Raw genomic sequence first — 23,024 nt, forward strand, 5'->3', positions numbered from 1 at the left:
CATGGCAGTTAAGGTGTTACCATAAGAAATTGTTGGTGGCACAAAACGCCACTCCTTGGGTGAATTTCCTTCTTGTCATCAGCCTGTTGCATCTAGAAGCTCTATTTGTCAGGCCTGACAGTCAGAGGAGGGGGCTAATTTATGTGGATTGAGCCCTTGCATAGCAATTGAAATTTTCAATGAGAAGGAGTAATGACCAAGACAGCCAACCACTTAAATCTCCCCCTTGGGCATATTACACAGAAAGCCGAATCATAATCAGGAAGCTTCATGGATTCAGAACAAAGGAGTTAATTGTGTAATTCAAATGTTTAGAGGCAGCAGGTTGTGGTAATTAGGTGCATCTCTCCCTACATTGAAATGCATATTGGATGAGACTGAAAAGATATACTTCCTGGTAGACACTGACTAATGGGCACAGCCAATATTTGTTCTAGTGACTGCCATGCTTATGTTCTACCATCAAAGTAATTAAGCTATCATTTCTTTACTTATATGAGTAGCCTCAACCAGATAAGAGTCTCATCTTGCTCACCCATTGGAACATGTGTTTCTTAAGGAAGATGATTTTGGTTATCTCTTATCTGAACAACAGTCTTATATAATAAAAGCCTAATATGCAAATTGACCAAAAGTAGAACGACCACCAACCACCAACGGGCAGACACTCAATGCAGGAGCTGCCGCCAGTCCTCAGGCCCAGGCCAGCCAAGGTAGGTGCCAGCTAGCCTTCCCCCCATCCCCATTGCCCACCAGTTGCCCCACAGATATGCCCTGATCGCTGGCCAGGCCTAGGGACCCTACCCATGCACGAATTTCGTGCATTGGGCCTCTAGTGTATTTAATAGTTAAGTTCTCAGAGGACACCTTCATTTTTCTTAATTCTTTTTCTCCAGAAGTGGTCCCTCAACTTCCCTGTTGCCATCTACAGTTCATTTTCATTATTTTGAAATTTTCATTTTATTTTTATAATTGTTGGGCTCTTTATTTTTCAAAAACTAGAGGCTAATGGTTTATTTTATTTTATTTTTAATATATTTCTTTTTTGATTTAGAGAAGAAGGGAGAGGAGGAGAGAGATAGAAACATCAATGATGAGAGAAAATCATTGATTGGATGCCTCCTGCACACCCCATGTTGGGGATCAAGCCCGAAATCCGGGCATGTGCCCTTGGCCAGAATCAAACCTGGGACCCTTCAGTCCCCAGGCCAACACTTATCTACTAAGCCAAACCGGCTAGGGCGAGGCTAACCTTCTAATTAATAATTCTATTTTTGTTTTTTTGTTTTTAAGAAAACTTAATTTACTTTCAGGATTAAAAGAGACCCAGTTAACCATGATCATATGAAGCCTGTTTACTCAGATTATGAGGCCAAAATGTCTGGGTCATTCTTCAGCTAAGAGCTTCTTCGAAGAGATGGCAGGCAACTGTGATGAAAAGGAAAAGAATCAAGCTCTACATGTTTGCATGTCAACCTAAACCTGCAAAATGATGGCAAGTGTCCGATCCATATTTCAGCTTTATAATTACATTAGAATGAAGCAGCTCTTTGTGAGAGCCAAGAGTAGAACAAAGCATTCTTATCGGGCTGGATGTAGATAACAAAAGAAATAAACCCAAACTACCGCATTTGGTGGACGTTTTGAGGGGCTGCGGGTGGGGGTTGCTGAATATAGATGCTCCAAATGCATATATATGTTGCAATATAAAAAGCAGCTTTTTACTAAGAGGGGGAAGAAGATACAGGTGGGGAAGGCTTAAATCTGCTTTCAATAGGAACAGACAGGCTCTGTCTTCTCTGACCTCTTGCTACTCTCCTATTTATGTCAGGCCTTCTGCATGATTGTGCTCAGATTCTTGATTAAATCCAATTAAATCCGAGACTTGAGTAAACACATATGTATATCATCCAGAAGATAATATTAAAGGATTTTAAATTTAGGCCAGAGCAGCTGTATCTTTTCTGCTATTATGGTTTGTTCTTAATATCTTTGAGGCAACAGCAACAACAAGACAGTATATTGGAGGTTTTAATTTTATATAATATCAGAGTGTACCTTTTTTTCTGGCATTTTTTTTTCTTTTTGGTCTAGGCCAGGCTGTGTTAAAACACAATTTGATCTGGTCTCACTCCTTCCAGGGGCTCCCCAGCACCCACAGATCAAAATCCAGCACCCCCTCAGATTCTTATGACCTGATCCCCTCTCATCTATTTAGCTTTGTATCCCACCACTTCTCTGCTCACGTAGACTATCCCATCAAGTCCAGACTTTGGCCTTTTCCCTAACTTGGAACTATTTTACATCTGCATGCTTTACTGGTCTTATTTATCTTACCCAATATTGTAATTATACAGATTCTTTAGGCGTTTGTAAGAAAGACAAAACCAGCACACACACCCACCACTCTCCCCTCCCCCTTTCAAGTTACTACTATTAACACTTTGGTGTGTTTCCTTACAAACGTTTTGCTATGCATCGGTATAATAAATATCAATATAACAAAAAATAAACAAATATTGGGTTAAAAACCAATCAAGCTCTTTCCATTCTACATTGTTCTGTGAATATTTTTCCTTTTATTTCATTACCCACACGGACCATAGCTGCCTGCCCCAATATTGTCCAGCCGTGTAGATGTGGGTGGCGATATTCCTGTCTTACACAGTTTTAAATCTTGTTTCCGTTTCCTTTCATTGTCACCTTTAGCAGAGAAACTAAATCTGGTTTATCAGGTCTTTACAGAGTGCCTACTAAGTCTGAGTGTTAGACTGCCTGCAAAGGGAAGGGCAAAGTGCAGAAAAGGGCATAAGAAAATGAACCTCTTAAGAATTTGGGATTTGAGGCTGCTATCTATGTAAGAGCACTTTAAAGTTACAGGGTCAGTGGTCTTCAAACTATAATGTTTTCAAGAATTACCAGGGGAGTTATAAATGCTCATTTACCCCCTTTGCCCTCAGAGCTTCCGATTAAGCAAGTCTGGGAGGTTCTCAGGAATCCGGAATCCGCCTTCTTAACAAGCTCCCCGCTGGGCCTGATGCAGGTGGTCCAAGCCTACACCTTGAGAACCATACTGATGAAATTTGGGGAGGAGAGCTAGCTAATCCCAGAGGAAGACTTGGGTTTGCCTGCACATTCATTCCAGCCACTTGGGTGGGAGTTTATTCATGCTGATCTGGTCCCCCAAACTATCTAGCTTTAGGCCAAGGAGCTTGACAGAGAGGCTGGGATAGAGGAGAAGAAGGGGGGAGGGCAATTACCACCACTTCCCCCCAGGGGTGATTATTTCTCTGTGAACACTGAGAAAGCTGTCAAGGGAGCCCCTTCTTCTTTTAGTGTCTCCCTAATTGGCTATTGTGACTATCATTCTGCCCCAAGGGAGTTTAATAGAGACAAGCAGAGAAGAGAAAAGGATGCCCAAATAATGTGGGCGCAGGAACAAAAGTAGCTGGCTCATTTGCACCAGCTTGGAGAGAAGCCCTGATTGGTTCCTTTCCCTAAGGTCCTCTTTTACACCATCTCTAGGACCTTTACCCCCTTCTTCTCTTCTCCCCCACAGGGACCAATAAACATAGGTTGTCTGGACAAGTAAAGCTTTATAATTATCCAGGGAAAATTCAAATAGCCCAGATTTCTGCCATAAAATAGTGTTGTGCTAGTGCAAAATGGTGATTTTTTTCAACCTTCTTGCTGAATCACTTTCTCTTGGAGATGAACACTAGGCAGAGGCTCTTTCCTCCTGAGCATCTTCCCAAGAGATCAATTGAATTATTTTGATTTTATTATCTGAGCATTATATGACATGTTTTTAACAAAGTAGGCAACTTACCGTTCACTGAACTAAGTAACTTAATGCCATCTCAGCGATATGGTGGTAGCATAGTGATTAAGACTGATTGGCTTCAGTCCCAGTCCTGCAAGTCACTAGCTCTGTGACATGGAAGCTTACTTGACATCTCTAAGTTGCAAGTACTAACCTGTAAAACTGAGATAATAATAGGACCTACTGCCAACACAGAAACATGCACACACACACACACACACACACACACACACACACAATGAATTTTTGAAACCACCAGATGAGACAATATATGTAATATATTTTATCTCATTACAATAAACCCACAATATTTACCTTCATTGTTTTCAATTTATTTCCCCCTTCTGGGTTATTAATGTTTGATATTTTAAGACTGATACCTGGACAAAATTTAGCAGAAAAATATGAGGGAAAAAGAAACAATGAAAATTTAAAGAGTGTTTCCACTCTATTCCCATTGAATTTCTAATGCCCAGAACGCACAGATGAATTCCATCCAAAGGGAACTTCACATAACTCGAGAAGCAAACAGACACAGAACAAGATCAATCACCCAGTTGCTTACCACACACATTGTGAGATATTGAATGTGGATTAGAAGTTTCTTACCAATAGTTTGGCCTCCATATCTTGAGTGGTTTTACATTTCCAGACTGCAAACAAATGATTATATGTGTGAAAAAAATATGTAATAGGCCGGGGGACAAATTAAGTGAATCAGAATACCAGGGGTCTGGAGTTCTGGTTTATCCACTTGGACCTCTGTAGGGGAGAAATCTTCTGCATGGTGCTGCTGACAGCCCTCTCACTCATGACAGGTTCCTCCTGGGTATAGTTCTAAGAGCAGCAGCCTCCAGTCAGTACCGAGTTACTAAGCAACACATCTCCCACGGAGGTATGCAAGGAGAGAAAGTCTGGATTCTAAAAACCAAACAGCTCTGCTAAGCAGACCTATTAACACAACCCGCTCTTCTCCTTTCAGTAATTTAACCCTCAAGCTAGTTCCCTTTACGTGATAGCACAACCTCATGGAAATCAAGTTGGAAAGCATGCTGCAATTTTTATAAAGTCGCTTCAAGCAATACTTTTAAATGACTGCTGATCAATTTTATGCAAAAGTAGAAATTTATAGAGTGAATCAAGTGGTGTTCATCTCTCAGTTGGGTACCTGAATGGAAGGAAGCTGATTGTCATTGGAATAATAGCTTTAGCAACTAATTTAGCTAATTTTTAATTTCTACTTAATTTTTAATTTTTAAATTAATTTTAAATTAATTTTTAATTTTTAATTTCTCCTTGATATCGCTTATTGTTCATTAAGTCATACATGCTTATGACAAAAATTATTATTTTTGAAGTAGTTAATGCAAAGGTGATAAAACAAAGAATAGTTGACTGGATCTTCGGAGCTTATTTTAAGAATTCCAAATAGATCTGTACATGCTCGCATGTTCCCTTTATATCCCCTTGAAAGGACACAATGACACAGTTTCTGTCATAATTCTTACTTTGATGAGCATTTATGGAGCATCGATTTGGGCAGAGAACTGCAGTTGATACAACAACTGAGGTGGGCAGAAAGAAGAAGATACACCAAGAAATGACCCAAGATCCAACTGCTCAAAGAAGTATAGTTTTAGTGGAAGAGATAGACTTACACATAGATAATATAATGGGTGATGGAAAGAGGAATTAATCATAATTATGGAATTCACTAGCTTCCAGTTGCCAAGTTAGGACACCACTATCCTCAGCGTTGCTAGGGTGGGACAGGAGAACAGTCCTGAGGGAGTGTCTGAGAATTTGACTCCCAATGGAAATGACTATGGGTCTGACTGCATGCTGTACTTCCCAGCCTTTTTCACACCATGATATATTCATATAAAGAGAACCTTAAACTCATTTTTACAATTCATCAAGGCAAAAGGACTTGTGTTGGAGGAAAATAAGGCTCCAGTGAGCCAGGCTTTGCCTAGCTGCATCCAAGGCACATCTGTAGCCCAACAAACCCACTGTGAACCTCGGCACATTTGAGACCCACTGTTACATGGTTTTGCCCTCTAGCGAGCCAGAGTCTTCAGCATAATACGAAGGAATGCTGCTCCACGCAGTTCGGTGCAGTGTGCGCGATGTGGAATGCACGCCAAGCAACGGAGGAGCTGGGATGGAACTCCAGCCTGAACGCTCCCTAGTTTATATGACCTTGGGCAAGTTAGCTCATTTCTCTAAATTTAGGGAAATGTCACTAATATGTAGTACCCTGCAGAGACATGTTGGAACCTGAGGCATTCCTATGTGCATTATCAAAATATCCTCCCACATTTTGAATCAAGTGAGAAAAAGTTCATAGAAGTTCTCCAGGGAAGGAACATGCCTGTGTACTAGCATAAAGCTTTGCATTGCACACCGTTATCTTCCCTAATCAACCAGCTGGTGGGGAATGACTTCCTGTCACAGAGTGATGCACGGTTGTACAACACATAGTCTGTTTTTCTTTATAGCAATGTTTTATTGTTCATGGGGTTTTTGCATTACTTTTGACTTTTAAAAATATTATATTAAAATATTATTTTTGCTGAGTCCCAAGGCTTTATTGATGCCCACTTACATTTTGCACCTGTGGCGAGTTGCTTCACTTGCTTTACCCTGATTCTGGTTCTGCAAACATGTACTTTGAAGGACCATTATCATTAGGAATAAGAACTATAAAATACTAGAAGCCTGATGCACAAAATTCATGCAAGGGCTTTGGCTCAAACCTGGGAGTCTCTACTCCTGCCTCTGCTGTGGCCCCCACCCGCTGTGGCTTTGTCCAGAAGGACATCTGGTCTAATTAGCATATTATGCTTTTATTATTATGATCGATATTTACAAAATTGTTACTTAAAAGCAGTAACTGTTGGTATATGATTTTAAATACCTGCAGAGATTCCGTGGGTATTGCAGAGTTTGCTTGCTGGGAACCCCTGAAGCAGAAGCATGAGTGAGAACAACATGCAGCTTAGCAAACTCACTCGAAAGGATGGGCAGTGGATTCAGCAGTCAGCCTCTGCCTAGACTCTGCTGAGGATCCTTAACCAGCATGTGCCAGGGAAGGGTGCTGGCCCTCTGGGATCTATCTTCTCAGTTTTGGGGACCCTCTTGTGTGTCCCAAGCCAATCTGCATGCTCACCTTTCACTTTAGACCCTCATGATTACACCGAGGTAGTCGTTAATATTTACACCAAAAATAGTCTGTAAGTGCTGACATTATCTGTAGACTTCCATAGGAAGCTCTGATTCGCACCCTTATGTTTAGCAAAATGCTGATGGCCTGCTTGACTAATTGTGCTACAGGCATTCTGTCTCTCCAGCTACTTAACTCTTCTCTCAGGCCCAGCATTGAGTCTCAGGGGACAGACCTGGACATTTTAAACCCTACTTTGGCAGAAAGAAGAGCTGCCTACTATGCGTCTGACCAAAAGTGTCCCCCATCAGCAGCGCTTTAGGGGTACCTGAGACACTTCCTTCAGCAGTAGTGGCAACTCAGTAGTTCACCTGTGGAACCACCACACACGCGCAGTTCTGCGAGGGCCTCAGAACATAAGCCACCGTGAAACAATACCTGCCACCGCCTCTGAGAGCGATACCCCAAGGCCATTTGATGATGAGCACAGTGAAAGCACCAGTGTACCAGGTACAATTACAATCAGCAAACACTGGAAAATGAGCACGTGAATGTTGCTAACTACTTTCTTTTATTCTGCAACGTGCTGTCTAGCAGAACAATTCCGTGCTAACTTCACTATAGGAAGGAGAATAAATGGGTGCTTCGTTAGCTTTCCATTCCTTTGGTTGTTCACAGAGTGTGAAACACACACACACACACACACACACACACACAAATTTGTTAAATATTGGGGGAAAATTAGCCATCAAAAGATAAAGTGCTTATAAAAGACAACAAATAGTAACATCTAGACCAGCGCCAGGCTTCTCACTTCTGATGAATAAATACTAATATCTGCTCTTGCCGATTTCACCTGGTTTCCACAGAGGCCACAGCTGGCACCCAGCCCATCACCAGTACTTACCGCCCTTTGTCTGCCTGGATGCCGAGGGCTCTGTGAGCAGAGAATGAGCAAATGCGGAATAAATGTTAGCTGCTGATCTCATTCGCACTTAGAGACGTCTCTCTCACTGCTGTGACACCACAGAGCCCTCAGACATGCCGCAATCTGCCTCATTTTGCACTCTGGCTGTTCTTCTATCTACTTTTCCCTCTGTGTGGAATAAAAATAAAGAGCACTGCAAGATACTTCTAAGTTTTCCATGGGCTTGTTTATATTTTAATTCACATTACAAAAGCAATATATGTCCTCTAGTTGTTCCAACAATATAGGGAGATGGAAAGCAAAAAGTTTAAAATCACTGATAGCCCTGGCTGGGGCTGCTCAGTTGGTTGGGCATCATAACCATGTACGGAGAGGTTGCCGGTTTGATGATGTTTCTGTCTCACATCGATGTTTCTCTCTCTCCCCTTCTCCTTTCCTCTCTCTCTCTCTCTAAAACTCCATTTTAAAAATCTTTAAAAACAATTACTTATAATTTCATCAGCAAAAAATAACCACAAGTAACATTTCCACGAAACATCTGCCAGATTTTCCCCTGCCTCCTCCTCCTCATTTCTTTAATATCTGTCTTCTTCCCCTATTTATTTGAAATGCCACTTCCATTATATAGCAAATTTCCAAATATTCTCTGATTGGTTTCTAAACTCAGTTCCAGTGACTTTTTCCCCACATCGACTCTCCTATGACGTGAGAGTGAAGGTGAGAGTGGTGGAGAGGAAGAAGACTGTGAAGGTTCCATGTCCCCCAGACCTCCTTTTCCTAAACCAGCTTTATCTTTGTACAGACAGTTGGGCCCCGGTGTCAGATTTTATTTGAATAAAGAGTTGTGAGGGGAAAATTAAATTACATTAAAACCTCACATAGAATTCCGTTTTGTTTTTTCCTCTCAAGATGTGAGATTGTGATACTATGCACCTGTGGCTGTCACTTCGATGGGACTCCCTTGATGTCACTGCTTTAAAGGGAAGATGCTTCTAAATGGCCTAAAGAGCAATCACTACGTGCATAACTAATGTGAGTATAGTATAAAATGGATGCTCTCTCTTCGTTCCTGAGCCGTCCTGGGGCCCAATTGTCCTTTTCTGATGTCTCCCGCTGATGCTCCACTCCATCCTGGCGAGAAAATAAGGCTCCATTGCCGAGTGATTGTACCGTTCACAAGAGGTGTAAAATTCAGACATACCCCCTAAGACTGGAGGTTCCCACAACAGCTGAACCTGACTTACTACCCAGAGATACCCACCTAATGCACTGTCTTGTTATAGCAACTGCCACCATGCAAACCATGAAACCAGGGTCCCAGTTGCTCATCTGTCTTTATAGTTCAGGGCCAGATAGCCACCCTGTTGCCAATCCCACCTCCCTTACTTTTCCACTCAGTAATAAAACCCTGTAGGCCTCTCCATGATTCATTTCTGCTCTAAAGGTAACCACTTCCCAGGACAGCTTAGAGTAGAACTATATGTTTTCTGAGTAGGGAAAATCCCCACTCTTATCAGCCAGGCTATATAGCCTTGACTCAGAACCCAGGAAAGAAAATAACAAAAGTGTTTTTGCATTGGTACAAATATATATTTTGAAAGATGGATTAGCTGTTCCACCCATGAATACTTCATCACATAGACAAAGTAAGCAAAAAAATCTGTGCTTTTGCTGAGAACTCATTTGTGTATGAAATGGTATGCTTCTTAACTCTGATTTCTCTCTTGACTTTATTAGAGCTTTATTCATTTAAATTTAATTAATAAATTATTTGAATGTTTACTAATGACACTTATTTGAATATCTAAAAGAGATATATCTCTGCTTTTGTGTACTCCCTTATTATTCTAAATGTATTTGAATTAATGTAAAGTAAATATGAGATGGTAGAGATGTGGGGAGGGGGTATATTTAGACCTTAAACAAATCATTAACATTTATTCAATATTTCAATGACATGTGAACTGCATTAAATTTATAATCATGATTAGGAAAGATAGATACATATATTCTTGGAGGCTAACATAACAGGCTTTTTTAATATTTTATTAAATTGATATGATTGTAAAATTAATACATATTTCATTTTTAAAAATCTCAACAGTATTGTATTGACTAAGGTAAGAGTTCCCCACCATTGGTGTAAGGATTAGAGATAGAATAATGATCAGGGATGTCTTTGGTACACATTACTTGGTAATAAAAAAGTGTATTTTACACTTTTGCAGGATCATTTTGGTGTGAGTATACAAAAATATCTCAGATCAAAAGTCTTCACCAAAACCACACAGTTTTAATTGCTATGGCTTTATAATACAATTTAATATCTATCAGGTGAAAGGTCACAAATACTCTTTTTTTTTTTTTTTTAACAACCCTCCCCTGCCAGTATTTTATTGCTCAGTCTTACTTGTCTATTCTTTCAGATACACTTTAGAATCATTCAGACAAGAACTGAATTAAACTTTGACTTTATAGGAACAGTATTTTTGGCAACTCAGAGAAATGACCAAATCTAAAGGCATGATTTTTAAATGCAACTCCTTTAAATGCTATAGGCATTTTGCTTCAGTGAGTGTCCCAGAAAAGATGCTGACCTTTAATGCCTAACATTTATCCTCATTGTAAATTAGAATTGGTGAACACAGTTGGTGGTTTCATTCTATTTTTACACTCTGTGTTACCCAGGGGAACGTCTGAGAGGTGTGAGCATGTTGTCCTGATCCATCAGCACCTCATGAAGGTGAAGTGTTATTGGATCATAAGTTGACTGCTGCTAACTTAATGGGAATCGTATGGTATAAGCTGTTGTTAGGGAAGTGAGTCAAGTAGATGTGGGAAAGAGGGAGAAACTTTAAATTACAAATTGGGAGGTGGGCCATTGAAGGCTAATTTTGTTTTTCCTGTTGGTTATTTCAGAAAATTTATTCAAATGTATCTACATAATTTCTAGCTGAAAACACAACTCACCACCCATTCCCCTCCCTCTTCTCTTTTTCCTTATATTGTTTTAGGCTGCTGTGAATGGAGACTCACTCAAGTTACTCAGGTTACAGGATTTTATTTTTTTAAAGATGCATGGCAAAATGAGGAAACTAAGCTCTTTCAGGTTATAAGGAACGGAGAAATTTGGGGTGGGTTTTTAAACACAAGGACACCTTCTATAACAAAAATAACAAAAGGTAACAAAAGAGTTTTATATATATATATATATATATATATATATATATATATATATATATATGACATATTTTGAAGTGTAAGCTATCTGTCCTACCTATAAATACTTTGTTGCATATGTGATCAAAGAAAAGTGTGCATTTTTTTATCATTCATTTGTAAATTAAATTGATCTGCCTCTCAAATACTTTGATTCCTCTCTTGACTTTACCATGGTTTTATTCATTTACTAGAGGCCCAGTGCACGAAATTCATGCACTGGGGTCGGAGGGCATGTCCCTCAGCCCAGTCTGCACCCTCTCTAATCTGGGACATCCCTCTCACAATCCAGGATTGCTGGCTCCCAACTGTTCACCTCCCTGCCAGTCTGATCACCCCCTAACCACTCCCCTGCCAGCCTGATTGATGCCTAATTGCTCCCCTACCAGCCCGATTGCCCCCAACTGCCTCCCCTGCTGGCCTGGTCACCCCTAACTGCCCTCCCCTGCAGGCCTGGCCATTCCCAACTGTCCTCCCCTGCAGGCCTGGTCACCCCTAACTTTCCTCCCCTGCTGGCCTAGTTGCCCCCAACTGGCCTCCACTGCTGGCCTGATCACCCACAATATACTCCTGTGTGGGCCATCTTGTGATGGCTATCTTTGACCACATGTGTGAGGGCATGAGGGTCAATTTGCATATTACTTCTTTCTTATATAGGATATTCAACTAATAAGGTGTTCGACTTTGCTAGTAGCAGGTGCTTGTTCAGGCCTCAAAGAACTAGAACAAGATTGATAAAATGACATTCCTCCTCTCCTACATCCTCCTACTGGTGACTCATATTTTCCCTGCTTGCCCTTCTGAGACTACTTAACCACTCTGACTAGTTGTCTCCACGCTTATTATCTTGCTTCTGGGTATCTTCTTGCTCTTGGCACATGGTGTCTCCCTATTGCCTTCTTACTCCCCATTCCTTCATCCTGTGCCACTTTATTTGGCCAAATCGCTCTGTATATCTGGCATTCAAACTCAATGAGAGAGAGAATCTGATTAGTTCGGCCTGTCACCATCCTTACTGAAGAGCTTTTGTAGTAGCCTCTAAATGGGCTGCCTTTGCATCAGGCATCAGTATCTGGCCCAGCTCATTGTGACTAGCACAGGGTCACCTGGCAGAAAGCATGAGTCTCTGTGCCCAGGGGATCCCCCTGCAGCTGCTTTTCTCAGAAAGACACCATGCATAGGGCCAGCCTGCAGAGTGGAATGGCCTGTTCAGCATGGGAAAGTTTTAGATTATTATTCATGCTCACTAAGAGGTCAACCCTTGCATTGCTACCAACACTGGTCTTGGCGTCATTCATTGAAATCATAGAGCACCATAGAGTGTGGCTCAAAGTAGCATGTTGGCAGCAGAGATGTCTTGGACTTTACCTCTCTAAGAGCATCATTGAGGGACTTCAGCTAGGAAGAGGGAGCTGCTGGTGAGTATGGAGCATATGTGACTTGTGTTTCCTAAGTTGTACCAGGCTGGAGATAGGACATGAATATCAGCAGTCAGATAGAATTTGTCCAAGTCCACCCTTTTGTGCTCAGAAGACACTGCTTTCTCTCTCAGCTTTTTCACCAATAGAGCTTGGAGTTCCCATAGGGTTTCCCCCATGTGTGCTGAGCACTAAGCCTCTTGACTGCCATGACATATCTGAATTCTATTCCTCTTTTGTCTTGAAACTCTGTGATGAACACTCTGGCTGCAGCTGATGCCAAGAATAGCAGCTGTGTCTCCCGCCAAAAACATCGCAGCAGCTGCTTCTGCTGCTGCCACTGTCTTCCAGACAGAGGTGGCTCCTGCCTGCAGGAAAAGATGTCACTAGATCTCCCAAGTGTAATGATACCCAATGTCAAGGGCACTGACATCCAGCCACAGCTGCAGGGAGCTCAGCTTCGCCTAGTATTGCAGCCTGCATTGCCAGTACCTTTGTCACTATCCCAAATGCCACTCCTGGCGCCTATGGGCCTGATGCCTGGACCCTTATGGACATCTAAGGGAAAAAGATTTTTCACTTTTACTTTTCTCTTATTAAAATTTTACCCTCTATAGACTCAGTCGTGAGTTCCTAGGAGCTGGGCCAGGGCATAATCTAGGTGAGACATTGTGTTCAGAACCACCTCATCCTTCCCATATCAGCCCATTGACTTCTCTGCTTCTCTTCATTTCTTTGGGATGGGTTCTTTCCCACAAACTTCTTGGACCCTCAATGTGTATTGAATAAGATAGGCCTCAGCCAACCTGCAGCTTCAGAGGAATTGTCTATGAAGACTAGAGATTTAAATTGTCAAGGGCATGCTAAAATTAATGTACTAAATAAACAAATAAAAAGTTGTTTATTATCCCACAGGACAATAATTTTTAATGTTTGGGGTCATCTTTTCTACCTGATGGAAATGAATTGCATCTATTCTAAACCAAATTAATTCAGTACATTAGCAGGGATCATTTGCATGTCTTTCAGTCAAGAATCACCTGCTTTGATATTATATTTCTCTCTACAAGTTAATCTCTACCCCTCTGAGTTGCAAAATAGCCTACTCAATAAAAACTTAATCAAAAGTGCATACCACTATAGAATATATAGTACTCAGTAGAGCTAGACCATGCCTACCACTCTGCTAAAAGGTCAACCAGTAATCTCTTTTGTCTATTTCTGATTTTTGGATAATTTTTCTTAACAGTGATCATATAAGAGGAGAACTCAAAGTGTCCATTGCCTGGAGCTATATGGATGTTACTGGTGACCTTAGCAAGAATATCTGTAGTGGACTGGATGTGGGAATGGAAGGCAAGCTGGTAAGTTGAAGAATAAATGGAAGGCTGGATAATAGACATGGGAGTACAGGTGATTCTTGCAAAGCTGAGAGAAAATGGGGCAATAGTGGGAAGGCATGAAAGAGCAAGGATTTGCTCTTTTTTAATTGGAATGACAAGAGATGTAAGTCTTGCCTGTTCACAATTTCTTCTTGTATTTCATTTCTGAGTCTTCAGATGCTCTAAGAAATTTTTGTGTTTTCAACACAATTCCCATAGCAGCTGTCATGGAGAAATTGACTACACAGCATGAGATTACATTACTTCAAATGGCCCTCATGCCACAAATTCCATTAAGAAAAATGACAACATGAACCTGCCATCCTAGGCATAGCTCATTAGACACAGAGTGAGTTTCAGATTCAGGAAGAGACCGTATATAGATTGGCCAATGACTAATGAGTTAGCCTGGCCTATGAGTTCCCCCTGTCTCCCTAACACTCTTTCCCTCCCACCACTCCAATCTAGGTTAATACAAACTACCAGGACCAAAAAAAATCCCTCTTGGAAAACTTGAATATGGGATATATAGAGGGAATGAGTAATTGGAAATGGAAGAAGTTGAAAGATACAAAGAAAGGAGAAAAGAAGTGACCATAAGTAAGTGTATATCTACAGGTAGAAAGAAGAATCTGAGGAGTAGGGGAAATAGTGGTAGAGACCATAGTGGCAAAGAAATAAATAAAATGCATTACAAGTATGGTGAAGTTGCTAGGGAGAGTAATAGTCACCAAGAGGCATGAGCTTCTGAGGGGGACCCTACCAGAATTTCCCTTGTCTGAATCCCCAGAGATGCTATTGCAAACACTGGTGTTAGAAGTGCCACAGTATATTAGTGCTTAATAGGAAAAGATCTTAAATCACTTTTGATTGACCATCTTTTCTGAACCAAGAATCACTATATTGTCTGACAATGAAAATATGTTGATGGCTCTGGATATATGAAAAAAAGATCTATATCAAGAAACCCACCCTCATGTTCAGTGTTGGACCCAGAGTTAGCTTTCTGTATAACATTGAGTAAGGGCACTCTGTACTTACTGATTGTTTTCTACTTTCAAGTTTTAGAAAGTTACTCAAACTGAACTCTTTACTGGGAATTACAGATCCTCTTGATTCATAAACATCTTTATCTTCCTGAATTTGAGTCCTTGTTTATGGTATTTACTTTAAATGGGAAATTAGAGAGACATTACTTAGTTTCTTTAAAAGTAATAATTTTTCTAAAACTGTAGAGAATGTTTCTTTTGTGATAAAAGGTATTTATGTTGTCTTTTTATTTCCCCTAGGGCTACTAAACACTGTGGTAGTCCTTATCAGCAGTGTTTATATTGTGTGATTTTGTTTATTTAGATGCTTGTAGAGTGTAAAATTATGGGTTTGGTGGTTTGTAGCCAGAATTTGCTATCCCACTTCCATCCTTGCTTTTACTTGATTTTTTTTTTTTTTTGGTGTGTTTTTGTTTGTCTCTGTAAAGCAGATAAAGGGTATGTAAAATTCCCAGATTGATAATTGGGGAGAATTCCTCTCCATTTTGGAGCTGCACAATTTTCAAGTTAAGTTATATAAAAAGAGCATTGCTTGGGTCAGGCTGGGGGTTGGGCTTGCAACATCTATAGCTTTTCCATATCAGGGTGTTCAACTGCTTGCCCCTCAGATCTCCCAGAAGAAACCCTGTTCTCATTTTAATTTAGGAAGCAACCTAGGAAGTCCGATTGGCTCAAAGTTGTTGTGGAAATATTAGCTCTCCACACTGTGTATGCTGCCCAGCCTCTAGTCACTTAATAGCCTTCTCGGCTATCAGATCAGCTGTCATATACCACAGTGCTTGTGCTCAGGTAACCTGCATTTGACTTAATAATGGCCCCAAAGCACAGGAGTAATAATGCTAGCAATTCAGAAATGCTAAAGAGAAGCCATAAAGTGATTCCTTTAAGTAAAAAGGTGAGTACGATATAATGAGATACTTTGAGAGGGAGAAATGCATTCACATGATTTTTATTACAGTATGTTATCATTGTTCTATTTTATTATTAGTTATTGTTATTAGTCTCTTACTGTGCCTAATTTACAAATTAAACTTTACCATAGTATATGTATGTATGTATAGGGAAAACATAGTATAAACAAGTTTGGTACTATCCTCAGTTTTAGGCATTCACTGAGGGTCTTGGAACATATCCCCTGTGGGTACAGGGAGACTATTGTATAGCTGTATGGATACAAGAATATTCCTTATCTGTATTTGAGGTAATGAACTGACATATTGTCACTGATCCACATCCACTTCTAAGACTGAATTCCCCCCTTTTAAGCATTTAGATAAAATAGGCCCACTTGTATATACTTAATAATAATTAAGGTTTTTTTTGTATTGTGCACTAAATTATTGCATAAAATTCAACTTTTTCTTCGTGTATGTGATTGCTTGATTCTGAGTCCACAAAGAATTTTGAAGTGATTTAAGAGAAACATGCTAAGACTCTGTCCATTATGTTTGTGTGAGATGGGTCGAAAGTAAAACAATTCTTCCACATAGCCAGTGCTGAAAATAAACTATGATTTCAATAGCAGAATCAAAGCATCATCTTGAAACGCACCCTGCAAAATGCTCATAAAACTGACATTTAAGTTGCTTTTTATTTTTCTTGACTTCACTCTAAAGGTTATGTAAGCATTGTGCAGCCCAGGGCTCATCTCAATATTGGATAACGGAAAACTTCAAAAATCTCCCAGGAATTTCCTCTGGTTATAAATTAATAAAAGGGTGGAATTTTTGACAGCCAATGGATAAATTTAACAAATGATACTCATTAAAAACATAAAAAGAAGCCAAAGCCACCGTGCTATGAGAATGAACCTCACTAACAGGATTTTTTTCTTTTCCTTTTACCCTTTTTTAGATTGCTCCAAAGCAAAAATGCACTATTGGAAATTAAACAAGCCAGTTCTCTCTGCACACTTTTCTTGTTTTCCTTTCCCCAGCCTTCATCTTTCAATGCATACTTACAAAGAGAGTGTCTTGATAGACAAAGGAACATTGCCTACTGGAGGGCAATTTGGTAATACTTCACCTGTGTGGTCTATATACTCTTATTGAAAACCCACCAGGGGCCAACTACAGTGCTAGGTGCTGGCATTACACAATCAGAACAAGGACCAATTCTCATAAGGCTCATAATATATTCTAGCTTCCCTTTTTCTTCCTGCGTTTCCTCTCTGTGATTGAGATTAAACATTGATGCCAGAAGAAAATTCAAGAAAAAAAATCAATGGTTAAATGAAATCATACATAGGAAAGAACTTAGTAAACTATAAAAGGGTGTCTCATGTTAATTCTTCCCATGTTTATTATTATGTCATCACCCAGCTGACTACCTATACTTCTCAAACACATCCTAAACTCTTGGACTGGACATTTGAGGCCCTATAGGATCTGCTCCCTGTCTGTTTTCCCACTTATTTGCCTTCAAATGTTCTGTGCATTGGACAACTGGAGTTATTCATAGCCACATCAAAGAGTCTCTTCACTTAAGTTATGCTTCTCCTTTGTCCCGGAATGCACATCTTCCAACTTCCTTCCTGTCTCCCCTCTTGCCACCAACAATTGAACTCTGTGAGGAGGAGAGGCCCTCGCATGGGGTTAATGGAATTCTATAGGACACAGGGCTTCATGGGCCAGTTAGCATAAACCTTTGTTTGAAAATGTCAGGCATGAGGAGTTCACGAATGCCTGTTCTAATTTGGATAGAGAGGGCAGAAGGTTTTATGGGACTGCAGCAGTAGGAAGCCAGCGGGCATTTACTAGGTTTAGAAAAGGGAATAAAGTGGCTGTTCTTGCAGTCGAGTATTTGGACAGCTTGGAGTTTATCCAGAGTGAAGGGGAGGATGAGTTAGGACATAAATTCATCACGAGAGGGGATGGGGAACAGCTGCAGGGACTGAGGACATGGAAGGGCTGTGGTGAAAACTCCCCTCACAGTCTCTTCTAGTAGACTCATCTCTCCACTGTACATGTGCCCTAAAGCACAGAGTGGGTCTCTTCCAAATCGCAGATACTGACTACAGATTTTTGAGAAAAGAGAAAAAAATAAATAAGTTAAATAAGTTAAATTCTGCCTCTTTTTTTTTTTTTTTTTGGTTCATTCCACTTGCATAGACAAAAAACAAATGAAATCCTGAAATTTCCTAAGGATTTATTGTTTGTACTTGTCAGCACACCTGAATAAAATTAAACTCTTAAGAATTATCTAATCTAACTTTACAGGTGGCTTCGGGGGGGAAAAATATCTTAATGCTTAGGGGCAAGTCAAGTGTAAAATATGCTTTGTGAAAATGCCTGATGAATTTTGACATGACATGCTTTATTATAACAATGGATGATCTGATAGCAAGGACCCTCGGGCTTTTGGGGCTCATTGGTGTCAATTTTGGGAGCAAGGGTAAAAGATTTTATCTTGAAGCTTCAGTGTTATGCTGTATTTTGAGAATCTTTTCAAATGTTCATAACTGTTATTCAACAACAAAAAAAAAAAACAACAAAAAGCAGATCTGCCATAACATTTTTATATGAAAGTTCCAAGATTATCATCAGGCTATAAATTTCTCTGGTGCTATTTAGTCTGTGTGAACTACCTTTTTGTGATAAATATTAAAAAGTTAGACATTTACTTCACAGTTACTCATATCAACGTTCTGTTTATTTTTGCAACAGATTCCTCAAATGTGATATTTCCTAAACACTTCTATTTTCCCTAAACCAACCTGCTGTACATGAAGATGTACACGTCCATCAATAAATGGCAATTCCACCCTTCCAGTTACTCAGGCCATGATCTTGGAGTCACCCTTGACTGCTCCCTTTCTCTTATATCCCAATATTCAAATGATCAAGATATCCTATTGCTTCCATCTTTGAAATAGATCCAGAATCCATTACTTTTATAAAACAGCTAAAACATGTATGTTCTGTGAGGTCTAGATTAAGAAGCATTGATGAAATTCACAAAAGCAAGCATTGCTATTTAAGTATGCATTACAAGTCTATATACTAATATATAAAAGCCAAGTGACCAGACCAACCTGAACAACTGGAACGACCAGAATGACTGATTCCTACCACCTGCACTGCAGTAGGCCAATCAGCTTGATCGGGGCAGGCCAGCCAACCTCCCACAGCCCCCACCCCCAACCCCCCCCCACCCCCGGGGCAAGCCCAGCCCTGATTGGGGCCTATCAGGGCTGAACTAGGCTGGCTGGACACCACCCATGCATGAATTTGTGCACTGGGCCTCTGGTTTTCTTAATAAAAGAAGAATGTTCACATTATCCATCTGTTGTGGCTTTTGAGTAGAGATTCAGAATGATCAGATTTCTAGGACTGGCTGTAAATTGTTCATCTTTTGGGAACGTGGGAATGGAAATCTAATATTGCAAAAATCTTCAAGAGCAGCCAGGAAATAGGCTGGAAGGAGAAGAGCAGACTAGACAACAAAAGTTACTCCCGAAGAGCTTGAAATCAATAGTACAACACTTCTCCAACCCATTCTTGATGATGTCAAGGAGTGTGGGAAATAAAAGAGTGATTGGCATTAAGCCTCACTTGTTTTTCACATGTACTGTGATTTTTGCCTGACTTCATCAATAAAAGTAACACTATTTGTGTCTCTTATGATCATTATTAGATAATTCAGAATGACCTAATTTTGTCCAGAAATTGGCATTCTTTCTCTATGTTTTTCATATTGCCCAAGCTCTCAAAGTCTCCTCTTGTTGCTACCACCATCCACTGTGAACCCCTTTACTTCCTTTTATTCAGTTTTGTTGAGATATAATTGACAAAATTATAGGATATTTATAAGTAAATATACTTATCTTTCTTGATCCTTCAAGAGAACCACTTTTTTTTTTCTTTTGGCTATTCTGCTTTCCCCTCCTATATCTCTATATTATAAGCTTGCATGCTAGCTTTTGATTTATAAATTGCAGCCATAATCCATTACTATCTTCCTGCTATGATGAATTATGATTTAACACATTTACAGAATTACATTGCTAAATTTTGTTTTTCTTTTAGTTGCCTTTTTTGTTAATTATTTCTGTTTCTATCAACTATAAATAGTATCTTTTGATTACATTTCACTATTCTTTCCCACTGTCAGCCACCTGGACTTATAAATTTATATTGTTAAATTTAATAATATTTCAATTTTGTACTGTATCAATAAATACTTGTGTATTTTATATGGGAACTTTCTATGTGCAGCACTGTTACAAGGGCTTTGTGTAAAGTAACTTATTTAAACTCTACAATTAGACTATAAAGTAGGTTATGATTATTATTTCTATCTTACAGAAAGAAAATTGAGTAACTTAGAAATTAAGTAAATTTTTGGACTCATAAAGCCAGTTAAAATTTTAGGGCCTGTGTTCCTAACAATTGTATAACATTCTCTCGGTAGGTTGTTTATTAAAGCTAAAAGTCATTAACCACTATTTGCATTCTCATGACATATAAATAGTATTCACTGCAATGCCAAGTAGTATACTATGATTATTATACTTAGTTTCTTATCTGGTTTTTATTGTCTTAGAATTCCTAATTGCTTTTCTTTTATTCTTATATGGCCTGTCCTTTTTGTATACTAAATTATTTTACTATCTCAAGAACAGTATTAAATCTCTGTTTTTCCTGTGATGCCTTTCCCCCAAGCCCTCCATTATCCTGCTCTAAGAATGAATTAGAGCTCACTCTTTTCCTGAAATGGATCATCTGTTTGCTAGATTTTACATTTTCCTCCTTGGTTTGCTGCCTCATTGCACTATAACATATCTTCAATTAATCCAGGAATCTGCATTTGTAATAAATTATTGCACTGTAATAAATTTTGCAGCTTATTCAAATGCAGAGAGTACTTGGACTTCCTTTGAGTATCCCACTTTATGGCAGAGAGGAAAAAAGAGGAGCTTAATTAACAAGCCAGTGTCTTCTGATAAATACTTTAAGAGGAAATAGAGCAGAGAATATCAGTATGTAAAGATCTCTAAAGTAACTGAGCCCCACTAGAGTTAAAGAGATGGGAATTCTTCACATTACACATGTAAATGAACCAAAAAAATATGGATGTCATTACCAGGTTAATTTATTTTCCTTCTTAAGACAAGCTCATTTGCATAGGTAAAGAACTTTTAATTATCAAAATACTAAATTTTGAAATGAGGATATTTGTATTGGCTCTGCGAAATAAAGATAGCAATTCTACTGATTAATATTTCTTCTGCACCCTAGATTGATGAGTCTCTCTCAAACACAAAAGATGCAAACTCTCAACCTGCCATTTTAAAATAAATAGCAGTTTTCATACTTGTCTCTCCCAAACATATCTCTTATTTTCTGAACTGCTTGGTGTTTGTTCGTTGTGTCAAGACAAACCGCAGGCTCAAAGGCAGAAGTGAACAGGCAAACGTGTTGAAACTGGAAGACCTTCTTTGCTGTCAACTATGTCAGTTGGAGGACAGATCACCAAAGGAAGCTATTTGGTTGAAAAGAAATATTCACATGAAGTAAAGATTACATTCAAGCGATTTTATTCCTTTTTTAAGAACCTGAGCTATTCTTTCACTGTGTTATTATGAATGTAGACGGGTGGAAACCTGCAAACTCCAACTGTGAGGGAAGTAAAGGTGACAGAGTCTTTGTGAGATACTTGAAGTAGATTGGCCCATCTTCCTCTAGCGTGTGTCCATCAGACAAGTAGCTCTGATTGCTTTACAGACATTAAACTCTACAGGGAAGTTACTCACTCTGATTGAAGTCTAGCATGATTGAGCCAAAAATTACCATGGCTAGATGCCAAGTGACATTTTCCCCAAACCACGAATGGCTGGTCCATTTTCACAATCCCGGATAAGGGTTGCTTCAAATCTATTCACCACCCACTTTGTCCTCAACTATTAGAGCAAAAGCCATTGACCAACCTTTCCTGAAATGTCCTTTCTAGTCTACATTTCTTACCTGGCTATAAGTTTATGGCCAGTATTTAATGGCTGACATGTAGACTGATTTAGCAAAGCTTAGATCTGCTCAGTTTGCAGTTTTAAAGATATTTGGATGCAAACATGATTAGCTTCTTTTTTGTGTATTTTATATGGGAACATATTTTATATGGAAATTTCCTGATCACTATTTGAACTGATCACTCAGGAGAGAAAGCAAAAGAGGGAAAGGGAAAGAGATGGAAGATGTCTGCTGTGAGCTATCACCGGTTCTGCTTTTTGAGCCCTTCACCATCTGCTAGCCTCTAAGCTCCTTCACTCCGAGCTTGGAAATGTGTGCAGGTCTTCTGTTTCCATTATTCATGTTATAATTAAATTTGTTTTTTAATTAAAAAGAGAGAGAGAGAGAGAGAGAGAGAGAGAGAGAGATCAGTGAATTTATAACTTATTGTGACGCAAAATAAAACTATATAGGGTGATGAGATGTACTAAGCCTTCAGCCAAGTGGGTATCAGTATACCAATCATTTTTAGCCTTTAAAAATGCATTCACTGATGACCCATTCTCTGGCTGGCACTGAGTTGAACTGAAGGCCCTACTGTACTTATTTAGCAACACATAGAGTAAAATTCAAATGATACAAGGAAGATTGGCATTGCCCCTGTGCAATGATGTTATACAAATTACTAAGCATTCTATATTTTTTTAAAAAAATAAATATATTATTGATATTACGGACATATCTCCCAAACTCAGAAAAAATGTAGTCTTAATTTTTACCTGCCACTGTGTTAATTTTATTTTACAAAACAGCTTTTTATTTCTTTCCCTTTACTATCACAAAGAATATTTTCTATGTTTTCAAAATCATTTATGTTGGCTCATTATGTCAACTGTGGTTGGTACATGCTGGGCTGGGACTGCCATCTAAGGGTTTTGTATCTAGTTGGGGACACAGATTGATCAAAATATGATGATCTAACATTATAATCATGTCTATGATCTCAAGTTGAGTTTTTTACCTAATAAGTAGTAACAACAATTATTACCTAATTTTGGGGGTGGACTAATGGCTAACATTAGAAACATGCAA

Source organism: Pipistrellus hanaki (genome assembly GCF_964339955.1).
Source record: "Pipistrellus hanaki genome assembly, chromosome: 4".
Lineage (NCBI taxonomy): Eukaryota > Metazoa > Chordata > Mammalia > Chiroptera > Vespertilionidae > Pipistrellus > Pipistrellus hanaki.